The sequence below is a fragment of the Festucalex cinctus genome, chromosome 5 (assembly GCF_051991245.1).
Source record: "Festucalex cinctus isolate MCC-2025b chromosome 5, RoL_Fcin_1.0, whole genome shotgun sequence".
Taxonomy (NCBI): Eukaryota; Metazoa; Chordata; class Actinopteri; order Syngnathiformes; family Syngnathidae; genus Festucalex; species Festucalex cinctus.
Window position 1 is genome coordinate 2,690,001 of NC_135415.1, and position 17,557 is coordinate 2,707,557.

Here is a 17,557-nt window from a genome sequence, read left to right on the forward strand (position 1 = left end):
GCAAAGCTGGGTATCGGTATCGGAAGCCAAAAACGGTATCGGAACAACACTAGTATGTATGTATGTGTGTGTGTACATATATATATATATATATATATATATATACGTGTCGGCCGCGTTCCACCCCTGTGCCCCCCCAACTGGGTGCTCGCGTCGATAGGCGGTAGCGTGCAGGGCGTCTCAGCTCTCTGAAGTGCTTCGGACAACTGACAGACACACTACACACTCGCACCCGTCGACGAGAATGCGCAACCGAGGGGCACAAAGTCGGAAGCACAAGTATTGGCCCACACGGCGCGAACTGGAACCGGAATCAAAGCTAATGTGCAAAAACAGTGCAAAAACTCTTCCGTGGCATATACCCCATTGTCCGTGATGACTGTCATAGCCACATTTAGCACTTTTAAAACATGAAATAAAAACTTGAAGGTTATGTATAACAACTGTGTCCAAATGAGAGATTTATATTGTTTTTTGCTTTTGAAATACTGCATGTTGATTTTGGCATATTCTTTTTTAATCACCCTGTGTGTTGTGTGTCATGGCCTCCAACTTCTTTATCCTGCTCAGGTGCAGTCTCAGATTCCTGCTGCATATGAACAAATCTCCTTTGCTACAGATGTTTACGTTGTCTTTCAGACCGTGCACTGTCCATAGGTTTGACTTCAGTGTGCCCCAGACGTAAAGATGAAGCCCACTCAGCATCACTTTCCATCATCTCATAAATTGGTTGACCTGCAATCACATTAGATGATTAAAAAAAATTTCCAGTCCAGTCGGCCTATATCATCCTTATTATGAGTGAGCAGTGTTGGAGAGCAACAAAATTAATGTATACAGAATGAATATTTAAACTACTCATTTTGAGTAACTGTATTCACTGTATATGTGATTGAAGGATCCTTACGTATGATAGCAACTCATGGTAACCGGTGTCTTCGTCTTATCAATTTGCTGCCCACGGTCTTTTTGACACACTGGGAATATGAAGAAATTACCCGTGTGGCTCTTTGTACTAGAACAGCCTATGACACAACACCAAAGAGCTATTCCAAAAGTAAAAACGCACAATCACCAGTGTTGACGACCACGGAGTAATGCAGCTACGACCTTCCCCACAGTATGACGCTCCAGAAGCAGAATGCAGTAGCTGTGACGTCACTTGCGAAAGAGCCATTGTTAGAGTTCATGTTGCTTGGGGGACTGATGAGGGAACAAGCTAGGCAGGGTTCCACAAACTACGGCCCGCCTTCACATTTGGCCCGGACCCCTGAGCAATGCCAATACCTGATGTAGGAAACTAACATATAAAAAACACTATGTCCTTTTAAAAAAATAAAAATAATTTACGTTTATGGGATAAAACCGAATGCTGACATCTAAAAAATATAAAAATAAAAACATATAATATATAATAAAAAATGGATGTGTTTTTCACAGTTCAGTGATGATATACTCCATTCTGAAAAAGGTCCGGGAGAGGATGTACTTCTGGTGACTGATGAGGAAGCATGTTCCGCCACTGCGTGTTCCGAAGAATGCTCTGCCAACTGCTGAGCCACTTCTATTATAGCGCAGTCATTGAATCACTCCATCACAGTCTTGTTTGGTGACACCACAAAGAACAGCTAGGGGTACCGAGAAGGTCATTGGAACCCCACAACCCTCTCTTTGAGGGCTTGCACTGTGCAAGAACTGAGACAGGCAAAATTCTAATGGACTCGCCACATCCTAGTCACCGTCTCTTCCAGCTCCTTCCCTCAGGTAGGCACAATCAAACTATACAAACAAAAACAAGTAGACATTTCAATTGGCTCCCGGCCAGCAGCCGCCTCTCGCTCCAGTTCCAGATGGTGCACGGCCAGCGGGTGCCTCTCACTCAAGTTCCAGCGGCGCCCAGCCAGCGACCGCCTCTCGCTCCTGCTCCGGTGGTGCCCGGCCAGCGGCCGCTACGCGCTCCAGTTCCTGTTCCGGCGGCGCCCGGCCAGCGGCCGCCACCGGCTCCTGTTCCGACAGCGTATGCCCTGCAGCCGTCCTCTGCTCCTCGCGGCGCAGGTTCTGCGGCTGCCTTCATCCTTGGTCTGGCATCCTGGAAGCCCTCCTGCTGGGTTAGCAGCACACATGCCACATGTACTATTTAAAACTATTGATTTAGTACTTAAACCTCCTCAGCCTACATGCACAAATTCTTCCCCTTAAATGTGCAATAACTTCCTACAATTCTTTATTGATAAAATTGGCAAAGCGAGAGCACTCATCACCACCAACATCACTTCTGGCCCTTGCATTCAGGTCCATGGCTCGGTGGTGCTAAACTCATTTGAAGTCATTTCCCTGAGAGCTCTAGAAGATGTCCTCCAGATTAAGCCATCTGGCTCCCCATGTGATTCTGTTCCCCCTCATTTCGTTAAAGAGGTTCTTCCGACTATCTGCAATTCAGTTCTGGCTATTATCAACAGTAGTCTTGTGGGATAGTCCCCAAACAATTTAAACATGCTGTGGTGCAACCACTCCTGAAGAAACCCGGTCTAGCCAATGTGTGCTGCAAATTTTAGGCCCATTTCCAAACTGCCTTTTATCTCTAAAACTCTGGAGAAAGTGCTACACATGCAACTAAGCACCTTCTTGGAGGACAATAACATCTTGGTTCCAGTCAGGCTTTAAGAAGATGCATAGCACGGAGTCAGCCCTGTTACGAGTTTTTAATGACATCCTCCTGGCAAATGACACTGGAGACTATGTATGTCTCATACTGTTAGACCTGACTGCAGCGTTTGATACAGTGGACCACGGTATTCTGTTGGCTCATTTACAGCACCAGGTGGGCATTGGTGGTAGTGCTCTTGAGTGGTTTCGATCCTACTTGGCCGACAGAACATTCTGTGTTCGCCTTGGGTGCTCCGAGTCCCGCAACGCCCCACTGTCATATGGTGTTCCACAAGGATCTGTATTGGGGCCCATTCTGTTCTCATTATATTTACTGCCCTTGGGCTCCATCCTTAGAAAACATGGAATTTCTTTTCACTGCTATGCGGATGACAGTCAGATCTATGTCCCGCTTAGTAAAAAAGGACGCTTTCTCATTGAGGCCTCTTTTGTCCTGTCTGGAAGAAATCAAAGCCTGGATGGTTTAAATTTCTTGAACTCCAATGAGAAGAAAACAGAAGTTATGGTCTTTGGTCCCAGCGGCTCTTCTCATCCTGCCGACTTGGGTCCTCTGGCACAATATCTGAAGCCAACAGCCTCAAACCTGGGTGTCAAGATGGACAGTGACTTTAAACTGGACCGGCAAATTGCCGCTGTTGTCAAATACAGCTTTTTTCATCTTAGACAGCTGGCTAAGGTAAAAAATCTCCGATCTCAGCAGCATTTAGAAATGGTAATCCATGCCTTTGTTACATCTCGGCTGGATTACTGTAATGCACTTTATTTTGGGATCAGCCAGTCCTCCCTGCAGCGTCTCCAGCTTGTCCAAAATGCTGCTGCTCGTCTCCTTACTGGTGCCCGGAAGAGGGAACACATAACCCCTCTTCTGGCCTCTCTTCACTGGCTGCCCGTGAAATTTAGAATCCACTTTAAGATTCTTCTATTTGTTTTCAATCCCGAGGCGCTGAAGAACCAGATGGACATGTTGCCGGTGCTCATGCAGATCGCGAGAAAATATTAAAATATCGTCCAAATAGACACAGCAAAAGACGTTCAGCATGTCCCTCAGGACATCATTAATAAAACACTGAAATACAGCAGGTGCATTAGTCAGGCCGAAAGGCATAACACAGTATTCAAAGTGCCCGACGGGAGCCTTGAAGGCGGTTTTCCATTCATCACCTTCCCATATCCGAACCAGGTGGTAGGCACTACGAAGGTCAAGCTTAGTAAAAATGCTGGCGGACTGCAAAGGAGCGAATGCCGAATCCAACAAGGGGAGCGGGTATTTATTTTTCACCGTGATATCATTAAGACCCCGATAATCCACAAGGACGGAGTGTCTTATCCTTCTTGTCAATAAAACAAAAACCCTGCCCCCACTGGTGACTTCGAAGGACGGATTTGACCGGTTGCTAGCGAATTTGAGATGTACTCCCGAAGGGCTTCCTTTTCAGGTTGGGACACCTGATAAAGACGTGAATTCGGCAAAGGTGCATTAGGGATCAGCTCAATAGCAGCTCATATGGCCTATGGGGCGGCAACGCCTGTGCGCGATCTTTACTAAAAACTTTACTTAAATCATGGTATTCTTCTGGGACTTTATCTAGACAAATAGACTCAGGAGTTGGCCTAACTAGTAAAGTGGTTGCCCCCTCTGCAGATTTCAAACAGTGAGCATGACAGAAGGGACTCCAGTTCTCTAGGGCAGGCTTATCCCAATCAATGTCGGGATTGTGAGTCTTTAACCAAGGGAGCCCCAACACGAGGGGGGCGGCACGGGAAGGCAAAATAAAAAAACTTTCTCTCCACGTGATTCCCAGAAAGCCTCAAGACGAGTGGACCGGTAATATGTCGTACCACTGCAAGAAGGCGCCCATCGAGGTCAAAAACCTCCTTAGATTTTTCTAAGGGTTCTACCGGGCTTCCTAATGCCTCTACTACACAAGGATCAACAAAGCAATCGTCAGCACCAGAATCAATAAGAGCTGTAATCTTAAGGTTCTTTCCAAAACCTGATAGCTCCCCCGACAATTCTAGCCGTTTACTTGTACGGTTAGACCTTATAGATGTGCATGGTTCGGGTCTCCCAGTTTGTGCTCAACCCTATTTGCGTCCGTTCCGGCCCCCTCGGTCTCGGTCGCTCGGCCTCCCAGTTGGGTTGTCGGTCGCGTCCGGCGTGGAGGTCTCGCCGGACATGAAGCCACCCGATGCCCCGGTTGACCGCAGTAGAGGCAGGCTCCCACGAGCCACCGTCGACGGCGCTCCTCGGGGTGCAGGAGTCCACCTCCGATCTGCATGGGTTCCCCCATGTCGGCTGGGGAGCCCGGAAAGGAGCGCGCCTCCGCGTTTTCGTGGAAAGAGCGTGGAGAGTACGTGCTGCTGTTGGCGGCCGACACATGCCGTTCACAAGCACGCTCTCGGTGCCGTTCCCGTAAACGATTGTCCAAGCGGATGGTTAGCGCAATAAGTTCCTCGAGAGTGTTCGTGTCATCACGGATCACCAGTTCATCTTTTAGGGAGGTATTCAGTCCTCAACGAAATATACTGCGCAACGCACAGTCATCAAATCCACTCTCCGCGGCCAAAATACGGAACATAATAGAGTAATCTGCGACAGATTTTTACCCTTGAACAAAGTCTAATAATCGGCCTCCGGCCTCTCTCCCTTTAACTGGATGATCAAATACACGTTTAAATTCTAATACAAAATCCGGAAATGAGGACCGAAGGTCCGGTCGCGAGTTGCTCACCACCATCACCCACGTAGGCAGCTTGGCCAGACAGGAGACTCATGATAAATGCTACTTTAGACTGATCAAGAGCATACGTATAAGGTTGCTGGTCGAAAATAAGTGAACATTGGTGCAAAAACTGACCGCAACCTCCAGGCTGTCCATCGTAACGCGACGGGTGGGGCAAAACGGGTTCCTTCGGGGTAACCGGGGATGCGGACGCGGCTGTGTCCGTTTGCGGGAGTTCCGGCTTTGGCACCCCGCGGGAACCGAGCTGCTCGATCCTCGCATACATCTCCTCACACCGGTGAGCAAGTCTGCCCACCGCCTCTTGGAGTCCGGCCAACGTGGTTTTGGTTTGCCCGACCCGTTGCCCCTGGCTGGCCAATACTCTTCTCAACTTCTCTGAGTCCACAGAATCCATGGTCGGATTATTCTGTTAAGTATCGACTCTGTCGATAAAAAGTGGATCCCAGAAGCGCAGACTCAGATGAGGAAAATACAATTTAGATTTATTTACAAGCTCGACTCCGAACAAAAAGGCTTGTTCGCAGGCAAGAATATTCAAGTAACAAAAAACACTTGCAAACGGCAAGGAGCACTAACGTAACGAAAAACACTTGCAAAAGGCAAGGAGCACTAACGTAACGAAAAACACTTGCAAAAGGCAAGGAGAACTAACGGAACGAAAAACACTTGCAAAAGGCAGGGACCTGAATAGTAAACACAAAACGCTTGCAAAAGGCAAGGACAACACGCACAATAACACGGAATAAATCAGACAAGGTAAAACAACAAAAAGAGACGTGGCTACTCACGCGTAAGTAACAGAACCAAAACAAGGACTATAGCAGATCAGAATATTATCAAATGATGACGCAGAGAACACTTGGACATGACGGTGAGCAAGTAATAATCCGACATCTTCTGGCTGCTCCTTGGAGTCCTTTTAAAGTCATGATTACTGACGAGTTGCAGGTGCGGCGCCGGGGAACGCCCCCCTCATCACTGCAACAACAGACACAACAGGGCTGAGATCCGAACCATGACAATATGGAAGCCCAAAAGTGTCAAAATTCAATAAATAAAAAGGTCATTTTGAAATAACTATCCTGTCGATAAATAACAGACAATTATGTAATATGGCCATTAAATTTTAAAATGAGGTGTTAGTATTATTATGAAAAGTGTTATGCTATTCTTTAATATGTAACAAATATTTGATTTTGATTAAATATTTCATAATGATTATTTTAACAATGTCATACTTTTTAAAAATAATGACATTTAATTTATTTTCAAGGTTTTATAAGATAAGCAAACTTTTTTTTTTACAAAGTCAGATTTAATTTCATAATGTCCTTTTCCACATTGGTCTTCTTTTACATAATGGCCTTTTACAGCCGAATGACTTGGTCTGTCAATCAAATGACATGAGACGGAGCCAGTTTGATTGGCTGAGTCCCTTATACAGACATGAGCAGCAGCACTTGCAGTATCGATTCACACGTGGAGAGTTTAGTGCCTGATGAGGAGCCACGGCGGTCACAGGCTTGCTAAAGCATGGATGCGGGAGATAGGTCACTTTCGGAAGTACTCCAAGAAGTAGCAAATTGTTTTGAATCGGATCATAACGTAAAGGCCTTGTTAACCCATTATCATGGCGAAACGAATGGGCGGCGACACATCCACTCACCAAGCCAAAGTAAAAAAGAAATGTGGTTCATTTAAGATGGAATGGCTGTCGGAGTATGTGCAAATAGAAGAACAAGCGCCGGTGAAACTGGGTGATGTTTTTTCTTTTTCGAGTGAGAAAGGTCTAGTCTGCAAAACATGCAGCGAAGCCAAAGTAACAAGTGAGTTTTCAGAGGGAAAAATGTGGACTGAATGGAAGTTGGACCACCTCAAGTGGCCCATTCAGCAGAAAAGTCATTTGAAAGCTATTGAAAATGTACGAAGACTCAAGATGGGGCAGGGGATTGGTACATTATTTCGGGAGAGTGCAAAAGACCGACAGAAGACGGACGAGCTGTATGGAATCAGAATTCTGCCAATACTCGAAACCTCGTAACCTCGTAACCTCGGTTTGAAACCTCGTAACTTCGGTTTGAATCTCCGAAAACATTTTTGAATGACTGAAAAAATGTTTTGAATTTCCCAAAAAAATGTTTTGAATCTCCAAAAATATTTTTTGAATGACTAAAAAATCACAGAAAAAGCTTTAAAACAAAAAAATGCTAAGAAAAGACAGATATTTTTTTTAAAGTATGACTTTACAGTGTCCCACCCACAAATTTTCAGAGGTTCAAAACGGTCACCAGCCAAGTTTAAAAAATGGCATTTTGGCATTGTTCTCCCTAGGCATTTATTTGTTTCCCATTTTTGAAACCTGTAAACTCTGAACGTTCTCAAAACGTTGAAAAAATATTTCCAAACCTGAAAAGTGGGTTTGAATATACAAAAAGCATATTAAATCATTCAACAAGACAATCTTTTATTTCCCTAATTTAATTTTACAGTGTGTCACCCACAAACTTTCAGAGGTTCAAAACGGTCCCCAGCCAAGTTTCAAAAATGGCATTTTGGCATTGTTTTCCCGAGGCATTGGTTGAAAGACTGAAAATGTTTTCAATGTTGGTTTGAAACTGCAATTCAAAGTCCCATTGAATTACAAAACAGCGACGCTCACAGGACCATGGAAGAACTGCCAGGTGGAGTGTGGGGGGTGGGGAGGAGGGCATTAGAACACTGCCAAAACTCCGCGAATCCTCATAACTTCGTACTTGAAACTTGAAGCCACGCGGTGGTCATGTGGTTGGGAGTAGGAAGCGGAAGTGTACTTCAGTCCAATCGTCTTTTCTGTTTGCTGAGCAAGGTGGGTCTAACACTGTGGCCAATTGGAGGGACTTAGGTTCACTTCCGCTTCCTACTCCCAACCACATGACCACCGCGTGGCTTCAAGTTTCAAGTATGAAGTTACGAGAATTCGAGGAGTTTTGGCAGTAACATAGCTCTTTTATTGTTCTGGATTCGAAGTCGGGACCTTGGTCACTATGTAGCCTCTCGGGGATCCCATAATGTGCTATGAAATGATCCCACAAGCACTTAGCTACCGTCCGAGCTTTTTTGTTCGGGGTTGGGATGGCCACTGCATACTTTGTGAAATGGTCAGTGATTACCAGAATGTCCTTTGTGTTACTCGAGTCTGGTTCCACTGTGAGAAAGTCCATGCATACAAGTTCAAGCGGCCTTGTAGCTGTGATGTTAACAAGCGGTGCAGCTTTCTCAGGTAAGGACTTACGGCGTCTGCAACGGTCGCAGGTTCTGACTTTGTTCTCCACATCGACTGACATTTTGGGCCAATAGAACCGTGCTCTGACTAGGTCCATGGTCCGCTCCACTCCCATATGGCCAATGTCATCATGCAGCCTCCTTAAGACCATGGGTCTGAGTTCCTGTGGTAGTACAAGTTGGTAGGACAACTTTGCACATTCTTGACGCTTTCTGAACAGTACACCATCCAGTAATTCCAGCCAATTCCATTCCCTTAACATTAGGCAGAGATCCAGGAGTTCCTTCCTCAAAGAAGGTGGGGGGTTTTCCCAAGTTTTCATCTGGTTTATTACCTCCCGGATACAAGGGTCAGCTCTTTGCTTTTCCATCAGCTCTGCAGCTGTGAGGTGGGGGATGACAGAGGAACCTGCAAGATGGTCTTCCTCTTCAAAACTGGCTGGTATTGCCATTGGATGGTGTGCAAGTGACATTACCAAGGTGGTGTCGGGCAGTGTCTCTGACGGTTCGCCGTCAACCAGGTAATGGACCAAGTGTTTTTCACAGATGGCTTTGACTGTGCTCTCAACCATCCAATTTGACTGGTTGGACTCGGACAGGTGTATTTGTGCAAACTGCTGTATTCTTTCCATCTCTTTCTGTGATGTTAAGTCAGTCAGACTATTGTGTGGGCGCCTGGACAGTCCATCCGCATCATTGTTTTGCTTCCCTGCTCTGTATTACAATTGAAAGTCAAATGTTGACAAAGCAGCTAGCCACCGGTAGCTTGTTGTATCAAGCTTGGCGGAAGTGAGGATGTAAGTTAACGGGTTACTGTCGGTGACAACAATGAATGGACTCCCATACAAATAGTCTTGAAACTTCTCCGTGCCTGCCCATTTAAGGGCAAGAAATTCCAATTTGTGAGCCGGGTATCTAGCTTCACATTGTGATAAGCCACGGCTTGCATAAGCGATGACCCGTCTCTGCTGTTCCTGGTATAGGGCGGCACCTAGCCCCACAGTGCTCGCATCTGTATGCAGGATATAAGGCAGCTTCGGGTCAGCAAACCCCAAGACAGGGGTAGTTGTCAACTTGGCAATGACAGTTTCAAATGCTTCTTGGCATTCTTCCGTCCATCTATCTCCAAAGGCATCTTTAGGATTGTGATACTTCACTGCGTTCACTTTAGGTTTGGCATGTTTCCGCAGTGGCATGTATCCAGCAGTGAGTGCATTGAGGGGTTTCACAATATTTGAGTAGTCTTTTATAAATCGGCGGTAATAACCGCAGAACCCTAAGAAGGTTCTCAACTCATTCAGGTTGTTTGGTTTTGGCCAGGTTTTAAGAGCAGCAATCTTGTCAGGGTCTGTATGGATTCCTTTTTCGGACACAACATGGCCTAAGTATTTAACAGACGTCTGGAAGAACCGACATTTGTCTGGGGACAACTTCAGGCCGTACTCTTTCAGTCTGTTGAGCAAATTCAGGAGTCGTTCTTCATGTTGCTCCAGTGTCGAGGAGAAAACGATCAGATCGTCAATGAAAAGAAGGGCCTGCTTCAGGTTTAGCTCTCCCATGCAGCATTCCATAAGTCTTTGGAAGGTCCTAGGGGCATTGGTTACCCCTTGTGGCATCCTATTAAATTCGAAGAACCCAAGTGGGCAGACAAACCCGGTTTTGTGCTTGTCAGATTCTTCCATCTCAATTTGGTAAAAACCGGACTTCAGGTCTAAGACAGAAAACCATCTGGACCCGTTCAATGCTTCAAAAGACTCCTCCAAGTTTGGCAGGGCATATGAGTCTTTTACGGTTTGGAGGTTGAGTTTTCGGTAGTCAATACAGAGTCTGACGTTGCCGTTCTTTTTCCTACCGACTACGATTGGCGAGGAGAAAAGGGACTCAGATTCTCTGATGATTTTGGCGTCAAGCAGTTCCTGAAGGTGCTTTCGCACAGCTTCGATGTCCAGTGGATGGATTGGTCTCGCTTTGTGCTTAAATGGTGTTTTGTCGCTCAGCTTTATGTGATGTTTTATTTTGTTGGTGCGGCCAAAGTCGAGATTGTGCTGTGCGAACACATCTGGAATGGAATTGAGTTTCTCAGTGATCCGTTCTTTCCACTCAGTGGGGATCGGAGAGTTTCCGAAGTTGAAAATGGTCTTTGGTTTTTGGTCAGGTTTTGTTGGGGTGTCTTGGTTGCTAGTTGTCATCGGCTGCACACTTTGGATAGTATTTACTTAAGCTATCACACTCTTTGGGGTGATCATGATTTCGTGATGTGACTCGTTTGTAAGGACCACTGGTATGCAGCGAGGCAGTTTAGATGGGAGACTCGCTAAACCATATGACACCATGATGCCACCTGGCAAGGAGGAAATTTTGGGGGGTTCAACCAGTACCCACTTGCCGGTGTCTGGTACTCTGCAGCTGATTGATCCTCCCACCACTTTGGTCTGACCAGGGCCAATGGTCTCAGGAGATTTGCTAGACAGTCTAACAACTGCAAGACTGGAGTCATTTTGCTGCCGATGTCTCATTTCAAGGGTTTTGAGGACAATTTTGTACCCATAGGGCAGTGACTGGAAGTTCTGAGGTGTGGTGCCTGAATACACCTCGTAGAGGATGTCTAGAGCATTGGTGCCTATTAGGACCAGGGATGAAGTTGAGCGCATGTCAGGCACAATCAAAGCTAAAGTAGGCACTTGAATTACCAGACCAAGGGCACTCTTTGGGAATGTGATGGTTACCTCAATGTACCCCAAGTAGGGAACATCTTGGCCATTGGCAGCTTCAACTTCAAGCAGATCATAGATAGGCTTGATGGGCAATTCTGACAGGTTCTGGTCGTAGAATGACTTTGGAACTGGAGTCACCTGCGAACCTGAGTCGAAAAAGGCTGTTACAGTCTTTTCCTGCTAAAGCCACTTGCGCTGTGGTTTTAGCACCAATCAGCCCCTTTGGAATGGTTACTCTCTGTCTCTTTGAACGTAAACATGCAAGTGAGGCACGCTGTTTATTCTTGGGACGTTTTGTGTGTGTCTCAGCCGCCATTTGTCCCTCAGTGGTGACTGGTACTAGTTTAAAAAGTCAGAGGATGAGGAGACATTTCTCGCTTCCCATTCCAGCTGTTTCTCCGTGAGTAGTTTCCTTTTTGAGGCGACAAGAGAAGGATTAGGGTCAGCTTCACATTGTGGCCTTATGTGCCCATCCTCACCGCATCTGAAACAATACCAAGGTTTTGGTTTGTTTTTGTTACGTTTGCTTGCATCCTGACTGTTAGGCTTTGTTCGTTGTGGGCTATCATTCTCAGCTGAGGGCATGACAGCAGCTTTTTGGGAAGGTGGCTTCTTTGAAGGTGGTTTCTTTGAGTAAGTTTTCTTTTTTGTGTGATTCGTAGAAGCTGAGACTGCAAATCAGCAATTTGACTTTTGAGGTCTTGTATTTCAGAGTTAGGTTCATTGTTCATTTGATCTGATGCTGTATATTCTTCCAAATACTGGACACAAGCAGTGGAAGTGTGAAGACACTTTTGGTTTTGAAGCACCAAAATACTGTTTCCTGTGACAAGCTTTGGAGTCATGTTTGTCTTCTTCAGTGCGAAGCAGCAAAAGAAGCTCTGCAAAGGTAGGTGGACTGTGTTTCTTTTGTTCTGGTTTCAGCTCAGATATCAGGGTGTTATTCCAGCAGCCTCTGCAGAATTGTTTCAGGAGCTGGCTGTCCATGTCGTTTGCTTTTACACCGCCTCTCCTGAGGGTGGTGTTCAACATCACTTGCAGTCTTTGTTGATAGGCTGAGGACTTCTCACCGTGATTTTGTAGTGTGTTCAAAAATGTAGCATAGAGGTCATCTCCATCTTCGACTGTACTATATGCTGAATCTAGAATGTCTTCACAAATGCTCTACTATGTCAACAGCAGGTGACAAGAGGCTGTCAAGTATTTTTCCTTGATTTGTATACATCTGATTGTTGTGTGTCTCCCAGCAGGAAATCTGCATTAGAGCGCCATGTTTCATAATCCACTTCGTTGTTCGGACGCGGGCTGCGTCCAGAAAAGGGTCTGAGTCTCAATGAAACATGTGCTTGTGCTGTAGAGTCTATGTGCTCAATAACAACCTTTTGCATGTCAGATGGATAAACATCTTTGAGGGTGAAAGTAGGTTGTGCTCTTTTGGACGGTGGTTGCTCAATTGATGCTGGGTTGACATCTGGAGTGTGAACATGTGGGGAAAGAGCACTGGGCTGAGGGCTCACCTGTGCTGCAATCTCAGAAGTATGTCCTGGAACATCTTCATCAAGGTTTGTGTTTGTGCTTGGCTCTCGGTCCTCTGCATCATCTTGGCTAACTGTCTCACTAATGCGAGTGAGCTCTCTCCTCAGCACCTCTGTAAAATCTTTGCCACTCTGCTTTGCAATTTCTTTTAGCTCTGTGAGGTACATGTCTGTTGCTGTCTGGCTGAGTCCAGGTGTATAGATACTTGCTAATAACTTAATATGGTAGGTCACGTCTGTCTGAGTCTTGCTAGCAAGTTTATGTGGCAATGAGGATGAAAGAGTCTGTACAGCTGTACCAAATGTATACTCTACAATGGCCTGTCGCGCTGACTCAGAATGGGATAGATCTATTGGAATCGTTCTTTGAATCGAACCGTATTGTGTGAGAAAGTCATAAACTTCCTCGTCTGTCTCTGTGCCTGTTAAACCTTTTGTTAGTCACCAACCACGCAGAATCTTTTCCAATTCTTGAAAAGTGTTTAGTCTCGTTCGTATGTATCTCACTGCTCGTCTCGTCTGCTCTCCGCTCCGTGTCTTTGTCTAACGCAAGAGCTCTCGTGAGGCAACGACAGTTTCTTTAAGGGACACGACACTTTTTGTGTCGGTGTATTAACAACCATTAGATTGTCTTTTTATCACACAGGTGTTATTAATTATTAGGTCAAATGTTAGATTTTAACTATTTTAACTTATTTTTGCATTTTAATAGCTTTTAGGCTAGGTCTTCATTTTAATGTGGGCTACAAGAGCACTCACATATCAGTACACAAAATGCTCTTCATATATATTAAATACAGGCAGGAAAATTATGTTAACTATAAAACTGTGTTCGGTGGCATCATCCAGGTGACAGCATGCACTGCTCAGAATAGTGTGCAGGCAATAACTCAGTTTTATTCCAAACATGGACTGGACATGCAGAGAATGGTGATGCTGACCTCCGATGGTGCCTCAGTAATGCTAGGAAAACACAATGGAGTTGCAGCTTTGTTCGCATTTGCATCTCTTAACTCCGCCGGCCGCCGCACTCTTGTTAGCTTGCTAACCTGCACGGCGCGGGTAGGCTGGACAATACACGAGCAATGTCAATGCTGATTGGCTGCGTAGCGGAAGTGAACCTTATTGTATCATTGGCTGGACACCTGTCATTGACCGAGGTACAACTCAATTTATACGTTTATGTTGAATTTTATTTTATTCGCTGCATAGCTTTTCTTGTGCACTTAAATGTGTGAGCACTGCGCAATTGCGCTGTGAGCACTGCGCGATTGCGCAGGTGCACAGCTTAGAGGGAACAATGGTGGTGGCTCCATTTCAATTGTTTTATGGCTTTTGTTATATTTGCAGCATTATCACTGACACAGCACACTGCTTTGTTTTTTGATTTGCCATTCACTGCTATTTTCTGCAGCGCTTCTGCCAGGTTCTCCGAGGTGTGCCTGCCATTGAATTCAAGACAGTCTAAAAGGCATGACACCATTTTAAAATCCTCCATAAAGTGGCATGTAACAGACATGGAGGTGGTTGTTCTAGATGTCCAACAGTCCATCGTTAGGCAAAATGAAGAGGCTTGATTAACCCTTTGTCGCAATGCAGTGTGCTCTCTCTCATGCAATTGTGGAATTAATTTCTCAGAAATAATTTTCCTACTTGGAATAACATACTGTGGATTAAGAGAATGACAATAATCTCTGAATTCCACAATTGAGAATGGCTGAAAATCTCGAGCAATCGTTATAGCCATATCCTCATCTATCTTGCTCTGCTTTAAGAGCGTCATTTTGTGGGCCATAAATTGGCTTATTGTGGTCTGTGTTGCTACTCTTGTTTTTTTTCCACTGCCTGATGATTGGGAGTTAGAAACAGTTGTAGCAGCAAGAGGTTGACTAATGTTACTGGTGGTAACAGGCACACCTGCCTCTCTCATTTCTTCTAGCTGGACAGTAGGATGAACTGTCCTCATGTTCCTATGGAGGTTATTAGTTGACCCTCCTTGAACGGATAGTTTATGTTCACGAACACGGCATTCTGCCCTATTGTCATCTGACTTCAACCAGTTAAAATGTCTCCGAATGTTGCTCATCTTGTTTGTGTAGGAATTCTTATTATTATTTTTGAGTCACTCATCATGAGTGAAAATTCACCAAATTTTACACACACATGGGACCTGGTTAAAAAAAAAAAAAAATGTATTTTGATGTCGCCATACACGAGTACAAAAAAAATGTGTCTGTAGCACCCCCTACATGGGTCCTGCTACATTTGACCTACGGCTACAAAAACTGGGTAGCACGTGTAGCACCCTGTTATGGTTCCGGTGCGACCGGAGAGTGGATCCCAGAATCACAGAACACAGAGGAGTAAGCGAGAGGTTTTATTCACCAAAACACGTGAATATGAACATAAAGCGCTGGACACAGCCAGGAAAAAGGTTAACAAAAAGTGCTTGCAAATTGCAAGGAGGGAAATTAACACAACACAAAAAGACCCGAAGGCTACAAACCGCAAACACAAGAAAGCAACAACTTACTATAGCTATGAAACGCGCCACATAAAAGTGGGAACAAAAAGAGACGTAGCAAAACTTAGATGACGTAGATACAAATCGAGAATCTTGGACTATAATAATTAGCGAAGGCGAAAAACAGTAGAAACACTAGACGATGGCTGTGAGCAGACGGAGCAACGACCCGACAGTGGCTGCAAGGAGTCCCAGTCCTTATGAAGGCCTAATAGGTGATGCACTGCAGGTGTGGTGCAGGGGACACGCCCCTCTCATTAATCAGGCACTGTGAGACAAGGAAAACACACTGAGAGCCCAGCAACATGACAGTACCCCCCCCCCCCTCAACTACTGGTACTGCTTCCTGTTTTCCTAGTGTGTAGACGCAATCTGCTCTGCTCCTGCTTTGCTTTGCATTCTTTCAGCTGATAACTTCTTTTTTTCTTTCTTTTTCTGGGATTTTTCCTGGACATTTGCCTCGATGTGGCTGTACTACCTTTTTGTTTGGTCGATACAACCAGCTGGGCGCATTTTTCAACATTTTTTATTTTTTTTTGGAAACTCCTCACGATAACGTGAGCACGGCCTGCTAATCAGCACGCGACTGCTACTAGCAGCATGGCTGGACGAATGATGCCTTCCATCTCGACCGATGAATACCACAAACTTCTTCAGAAGATGGCAGTGCTGGAGACAAGAATGCACCGCCTTGAAATGTTTGTGGAGGTGAATGGAAAATCGTGGAATGACACCACACTGCCAATGTCTCCAAACGGTGGTCATGAGCATGCTAACAAACAGCTAGCTCCATCCACCGACCCTCTGTGGAATGTGCTGGGAGCAAAGCCAAAACTGAGGAGTCGTCGCCCAACAGCTGGACCTGACCGCCAACTAATGCCTGAGGAAACACGTCGGCCTATGCAAAAGGCTACCTCAACCCCAAGAAATCAATCTTGGACGTTGGTACCAGCAAGAAAAAGGAAACCGTCTCTTGGCCGACGAAGACAAAATACTGATATCGAACTGAGAAACAGGTTTGCCATGCTGTCGCCGAGCCAGCAAGCCTCGGGGGATCACAGCACCAGTCAAAGGTATGAAACCGGACCTCCTCAGCAAATCCGTTCAGCTACTGAAACACAAACACTGGTAGGGGTGTTAAAAAAAATCGATTCGGCGATATATCGCGATACTACATCGCGCGATTCTCGAATCGATTCAATAAGGGCAGAATCGATTTTTTTTTTTTTTTTTTTTTTTAGGATTCACACCTTGAGCATGGAAGAATGTTATATGAACGGAACATTAAGCCTTAATATTTTATTTTAATGCTGTTCAAACATGAAACAGATTACAACCTCTATAAGACTGAAATTTCAGATAAATAAATAATACATTTTCATATAAATCTTACACTCTACAAGCTTACTGATTAGTATTTTCTAAATTTGAATGAAAAAAATCGCAACAATCGACTTATAAATTCGTATCGGGATTAATCGGCATCGAATCGAATCGTGACCTGTGAATCGTGATACGAATCGAATCGTCAGGTACTAGGCAATTCACACCCCTAATAATAGGCGACAAAGCCTTGTTTGGTGTTAAACTTCTGTGCAGCAGAAAAACAAAAAAGTTCTGTGTTTTGCTAATGACATGGTGCTGGACATTTCTGAAAAAGTCGACAAGATTGCTACTGACTACCCGACTGTGAGATCGATTGTGATTCACACAGGAGCATTCGATGTGTTGAAAAAACAGTCGGAGATACTGAAGCAAGACTTTATTACCCTTCTACACAAGATAATATGCCTAAACGCAGAGGTTTTTCTGAGTGGTCCTCTGCCTACTGTCCGACCAGGTGATGAGCGTTTCAGTCGGATTATGTCACTCTCGAGATGGCTGAAAAGCATCTGTGCTTCTTACTCAGTGAACTTTATTGACAATTTTTCTATGTTTTGTGAACGTCGCCATCTTTTCCAACGCAATGGGATTTATCTCAATAAGCAGGGAGTCAGATTACTGACAGACAACATCTTCCATAGCGTGCGTCACTGGACGCTATGTTCCCAAAACAAAGGACATGAAACACAACAACCGATAAGAAGAGGATCTGGTGAGGCTGGCTCACTA